Source organism: Buteo buteo, chromosome 25 (genome assembly GCF_964188355.1).
Source record: "Buteo buteo chromosome 25, bButBut1.hap1.1, whole genome shotgun sequence".
NCBI lineage: Eukaryota > Metazoa > Chordata > Aves > Accipitriformes > Accipitridae > Buteo > Buteo buteo.
The window spans coordinates 10,016,274-10,022,611 of NC_134195.1; the positions used below are offsets into that span (position 1 = coordinate 10,016,274).

General features: G+C 42.4%; 1 long non-coding RNA gene across 1 annotated transcript; it reads left to right on the forward strand.

The window, feature by feature from the left end:
* Positions 1-2,724: 2,724 nt before the first annotated feature.
* Positions 2,725-5,966, forward strand: LOC142044706 (uncharacterized). Its single transcript, XR_012654399.1, has 3 exons — positions 2,725-2,835; positions 5,264-5,378; positions 5,830-5,966. It is a non-coding gene; the product is annotated as an uncharacterized LOC142044706 (long non-coding RNA).
* The last annotated feature ends 372 nt before the right edge of the window (positions 5,967-6,338 follow it).

Genomic DNA, 6,338 nt, shown 5'->3' on the forward strand with positions numbered 1-6,338 from the left:
TACTTGGCTTTGCTCTGTACTAACACAGGTTTACGGCTTCCAGAGCTAAGCCAGTAAATCCTTATGGGGTGGGACACTTTGCAGATTGACAAACTCGGATCTCCGGCAGTTGTTTTCGTCCTGTTACTGCTCAACTGTGGGACTGCTGAGCATTTTCTATAATATTATCTGAGCAGAGGCCAGGATCCACCAAGATTAATATAGCTTGTTTCTTGGCTTTTCTGAACCACGGCTTAATGAAATAAATTGGAATAGATTGGACAGAGTTGGCTAAGTGCCCAACTCAAGCCTGTTGTCGCTGGGGGAAGAGTAGCATGCGTCAGTATGAGAGGCTACAGGCTTTTGCTGCCAAGGGTTTTATTATTATACGACTCCTGATTTATGGGTGTCAGACGTGGTAGGTGTCTGACTCTGCAGCTCCATCTCTTGGCAAACATCAGGTAACAAACATGCTGTGAAGGCTCTTCGTACTTCAGGCAGAGATGCGTGATAAATACTTTTCAGTGCAAAATACTCCTCACTTCCTTAGCAATAATGGAGGGACATAACTCTCACCTAAAATAGAAAAGGGAATTCTCTTGCGTACTTCCTTCAGTGTTTGTTATGTTATCAACTGTTGCTCTGGAAACAGAATCCCCAAGTCAGAAACCGGCAATTCAGAGAGAAGAAACTGGGGTTTCTGGGGTTTTTTTCCAAATGTTTTGAAAATACATAATTAAATTTTTTAATCTGTTACTATTTTTCGGTCATGAGAATCACTTAAGCAATTCCTGGATAAGCATTTTTATTAAAAAAAAAAAAGTTTGGAATCTTCTTTTCTGATCAGCCAATTTGCCCCTGTGGTGCTGATGTAACCACGAAATACTCAGCTACGCTGTTCTCCTTGTTTGTAGGTCAGTATGTCTAATGAAAAAGAAAAGCCCCCAAATTATCAATCAATTATTATTATTTGCTGCACCGTGGCCTTCTGCAGCCTGTGTAATGGATGAGCTGATCAGCGCCTGTGCTTCCGAGTGAACCTCAGTGATTTAGCCTAGTTGATGAAGTGGTTTTGCCATAAGCATGGACTACTCAAGCCAAATATTTTCAGACTCACTAATAAATCATGGTAATGCCTTGATCTGACCTGGATTTAAAGTATTTTAAAAATGGACAATACTAAAAAGTACAAGATAGCTCAAGTTATCTTGTAACAAGTACGGATAAACTCAGGCTCTGGGAATGGAGACAAATAAAATGCAGCTACAAAACAGTCTTGGGCAGTCAAGTGACAAAAGATTTTTTGCTGAGAAAGTTTGAAAATGAATAAAGAAACAGGAGAGTGAAAATGGTGGGAGGTAAAAACTTTTAAGTAAACTGAGAGGAGCTTGGAGGAGATACCAACGAAGCAAGATGCCATCACAGATGAATGCAGCATTTTCAAACACCAGGTGGTGCCTTCTGAGAGGAAGAATATGAACTACGTCTTCTGGCTTCTAAATTTAACTGTCAAGAGTCATAAAGACACTTGTGTGTCACTGTAGGCACTTTGTTGGAGATGTCTTGCAGGGCTAAAACAAGGAATAGTTAGAAAGGAAAAAAAATGGAACAGAGAAGCGATACTGAAAATACTTTTTATTACCCCAACTTAGCGCATCATGATCAGTTCTGGGTACCTTGGGAAGGTCAAAGCAGAAATGAAATGAGTTCAGAAATGACAATGAAGATAATTAGAGGCATGAAAAGCTTCTAGATGAATAGTAAAATCAAACCTGTTCGCTTCAGAGAAGGGAAAAGATAAAGGTGTTCAAAATAGTGAATGGCACCAAAGAAAGCGAGCCCTGTTCATCATTTGCCATCATACACGAGCAGGAGGGCATCTGCTGAAAATGAAAGGCAGAGGGTGAAAAGCAATTGTTTCCCACAGCATACGACTGCCTGGCGCAGTTCCTTCCCGCTGGAGGCAACCGAGGCCAGGAGTGTTGCAAATTAAAAGGGAATGGAAATATGCGTGGAAAAAAGAGAATATGTTAAGTGCTAAAAATAAAGTTGTGATTTATTTTAATGGAGCTTATCTTCCTGTGTAGGCTGCAGGACATAAAGCAGTCTTTGAGCGTGGGCAAGAGCTAACTTTTTCCCCTCAGATGAGATTCTTTTAAACTACCTTGCTCCACCATTTCACAGACCTTTCACTGCTGGACCCAGCACTTCCCACTGTCCCAGAGAGGATGCTGGAGCAGATGCAGAACTGGCTGGTTATGGAGCAGCAGGTCCTGTTCTACTGCACCAGCAAATAGGAAAAACTAGGAGAAGCTAAATGTGGCCACAGGGAGACAAAAAGAGACAGAGTTTGCAACAGCGCAAAAATGAAAACCAGCCCCACAGTTCAGCTCAGTTCCTAAACAGCCAAACTTTCAGAGAGTGATGCTCCCGCTTGGGAACTAGCAGGGGAAAACAGACAGAAGCTCTGAGCACAGGCTTTTCAGGAAAGATTATTAAACTGACACAAGCCACTGAGAGAAAATTTCATCACCTGTGCAAAGCAGAAGAGCCTTGAGTAACCCAGGAAGCACCAAGGGCAGCAGGAGACGGCAGTTGTCCCAGTGAAAACTGGAGATAGTGTCTCTGCGCCTGGAGAGGAGCACAGATACCCTATTGTCCTAGGTTCAGCTGGGATAAAGTTAATTTTTTACAGGAACCTGGGAGGTGGGGGGGCATAGCCGGGGCAGCTGACCTGAACTAGCCAAGGAGCTATTCCATACCATGTGACATCATGCTCAGGATATAAATGGGGAGCGGGCTGGGGGGAGTTCTCTGGACTTTCGGTGGGGGAAGTGGCGGAGCGTCGGGTTCCAGGTGGTGAGCAGTTGCATTGTGCATCACTCTTCTTGTATATTCTTTCATTAGTACCGTTGTTGTTGTTGTAACTTCTATTTTTTTGTGTTGTCCCAGTAAACTGCCCTTGTCTCAACCCTCGAGGTTCCGGTTTGGGTTTTCTTTTCCTTTTCTCTCCTCCGTCTCCCCCCTATCCCACCGGAGGGGGGCGGGAGGAGTGAGCGAGCGGCTGTGTGGTCCTTTGTTACCGGCTGGGCTGAAACCACGACACCTGTATTTCCCTAACCAGTCTCACTTTCACCTCTGTGCGGTCCCGCATGGTAACTCATACTCACTCCATTTATTGCTTTTATTGACAGTTTCCTGTGTTGTGAAACACACTGTAAGAACAGATACATTCATTTCATTATTTTTTTCCTTAGTGGCTTGGCTAAAACGGAATCTTTTTTGGCCTTTTTAGAAAATATGAAATAGAAAATTAGGACCAGTTTTGGCATATGTGCCATATCCTGAGGAGACTGAAGTAGATGGACGCCTGTAATCTTGAAAGCAGAGAACAGACGACCCTTTATTGCTAAAACACACACATACTTATAGTCACATATTCTGCAAAGTCACTGTACACGCACACAAGCATAAAATATGATTGGTTATATCAGCACTGTACATGCGCATAAACATAAGATACAATTGGTTATACTAACTCTGTACATGCGCATAAACATAGGACATAATTGGTTATATCAACTAAAACACGCGAAACTTGTCTCAGTCTAATTGGTCAAGATAAACTGCCGAATTGAGGTTCTTTGTGCCAAGTTCCCTTTATCGTGGAATGCGCACCTGTGTTCTTCTAATTGGCAACTTTCTTTTTTTGTCTTCTTGTTTATTCTGTTCAAGGTCTCCTAAAGGCATCTGGAATGCTCTTGCAACTGTTAGCTAAATATGTGTCCACAATATCCCACTTCTTTCAGCATCTTCTGTGTTAAAATTTTCAGTAAGGCCCACTGCATTGCTCTCAAGGATTTTATGAACAAGCAGGGTTGCTTTACCACTTTGGGAGATACCAAGCAGGAGTCCCTTTCTCTCCACTGCCTATTGAGGGACTTGAGGTGGGCCAAACGCCCAACCTAGGAACAAAGGCTCATGACCAAAAAGAGATGGAATACAACACACACAAGTTTTCAGTATTCCAGAAATGTTCCGCCTTCTTCCTTGTTTCAGCATGTTTTTAGAGATTTTCTGTCTCTTCCAAAATAGCAAAGGTTCTGAAGTCTGCTATGACTTGAATTTAAAATGCAACAGATATTCCTTTGCGTGTGTAGATGGCAGTTTCTAGCATTAGTTCTGCCCCACGGTTCTTATTTTTGTGCTATTTTAACTCTGCTTCTCTCACCTGATCTAATGTGGCATCCTCCCCAGCTAGTGTGGCTAATTACGCAGTCACTCTGCTTGCAGAGTTAAGCGTGACAGAAGTTTTTACACAACTAATTTTTTCTTGGGCAGCATTTTCCGAAAGCCCAGGTGAAAAGATTCACTTGATGCCTCTGCCCATGCATTAGTAACTTGAAATTCCATTGCAGATAAAGTAATGCATTTGCAAGTAGTTTTCCTTTCCCTTAAAGATACGTAAATCACTACTTGCTGGAAGTTCTTTCTTCTATAAAGGACAAGCTACTGTTTTGAGGGTCATGCACTCTCTCTGAGATTTTCCCCATTTCTGCACAAGAGTTCATCCTCTGAGCACAGCCAAAGGGGAGAGTGGGGCAGAGCAGCAGGGAAACACAGCCAAGGACGGCCTGGGAACAATTTCATGCACCTCTTTCTTTCGGTCCCTCAACGCATACTGACAGAAACAGATATGGCTGAGAACACCACCAACCTGATCTGCTCTTTGGTTTTTAGTTTTTTGTGTAGAGGGGCTGTTCCAGTACACAGGAAGTTGATGAGGTTTTGCAATTAGCAATATGAGCTTTGAAACAGTGCTTAGAATGGTTGGCATTTAAATAAATACAGACACACTTTGCTGTCCAGCACCGGGCAGTTGAAATACTTATTCACAGACCTTTCACAATCTGGTTCTGTGTCTGCATACCACTTCTCAAGCCAATCAGAGATAGGTACAAGGATTTCAGTGAAAAAAACCTGTAAAGTCAAAAGTCTTTAAGCAGCTCAGAGCGTATAAAACTTTTTGAACAGATGATGAAAGTCAGTGAAACAGAAAGGACAAGCTCGTCTGTGTGACCATCTCCAGCTCAAGCTTCTTTGCTGATGCCGGGGGGATACAGTATAAATATAAGACAAAAAAAAAAAAAAAAAAAAAAAAGAAACAGAATGAGTCTGATCTCTTCAGCCTCTGGAATGGCATCAGCTGGAATTGCACAGGTGCTCTCGTATCACTTGGTTCTGCACCCCTGCTCCCTGTAACAGATGATGTGCTTTCCTGCAGCTTTTTGAAGTTCAGCTGAGATGGGCAGCTCAAGTTAAAAACTTAATCCGGGGAAGACCAAAGCAAATGTGGCAGAGCGTAGGCACGTGTGTGAAACCTGAAAGGAAAAGCAGAGGTAAGATCCCTTCCATCACTGCTCATCCTTAGGCTTGCCCTGCAGGCACCCCACCCAAAGACTTGCAGTTGGCCTTGGACACACAGGTAACACGAGGGGGGAAATACTTCCTTCCCTACCTATGCCTTTACAAGTAGCAACTCCTCCAGACAGACGGCTTTGCATCTGTGTCAATAAATGCAGCTCAGCAGTTAGGGGACTGTGTATCTCGAAGGACTAAGACTTCAGCAAAACCCCTCTCATCTGAAGGAAATTAATTTGCTTTGCCAAGCCAACTTGACTTTTCTAAAATGGAAAAATAGAACAGCTAAGCCAGAATGTAAATTTATGAAGCGATTTGGAGAAACTAAAAAGTACTTTTGAAAACCAGAGGGAAAATTATAATGTACCAATTAGAGTGGAATGTGAGTCGTCCACACCAATGCAGGAGCCTTTTTATTTTGTTTTCCAGGAGAGTCTTCAAAAATATTGAAATTCAGCATCAGCACCTCAGACTGGCAACAAGGATGACAACAATAATAACAAACCACCGTATTTCAAATAGGCAAGAGAAAAGCTAGGTCTTTCAGGTTTTATCCACTGTCTTAATAACTTGTATCCATTAAAATTCATAGAAATTTCAATGGGATCATAGCTTCACTGCATTTTTGAAAATCAGTAACCAGTAGAGTCCTGTGACAGTGCTTTAGGCTCATGAAAAAGCCTGACCGGAGTAAAATATATGCTTGCATTTTGTCAGCGTTAGTTGCCATCACTTCCAATTCTGAACCAAAACAAGCATGTGTGCACACATGCACGCATAGACATACATCCTTTCATCTTTTTCATAATTGTTTCCTACCTCCCACACGCAAAAAGAAAAGGTGGGTTTGTATTGTTTTACCAATGCAGAAAATTAGTAAACACTGAATTGGTTCACCCCTCACTCTGGGTGAGGTTCATTAAGATCCAGTGGAAGAA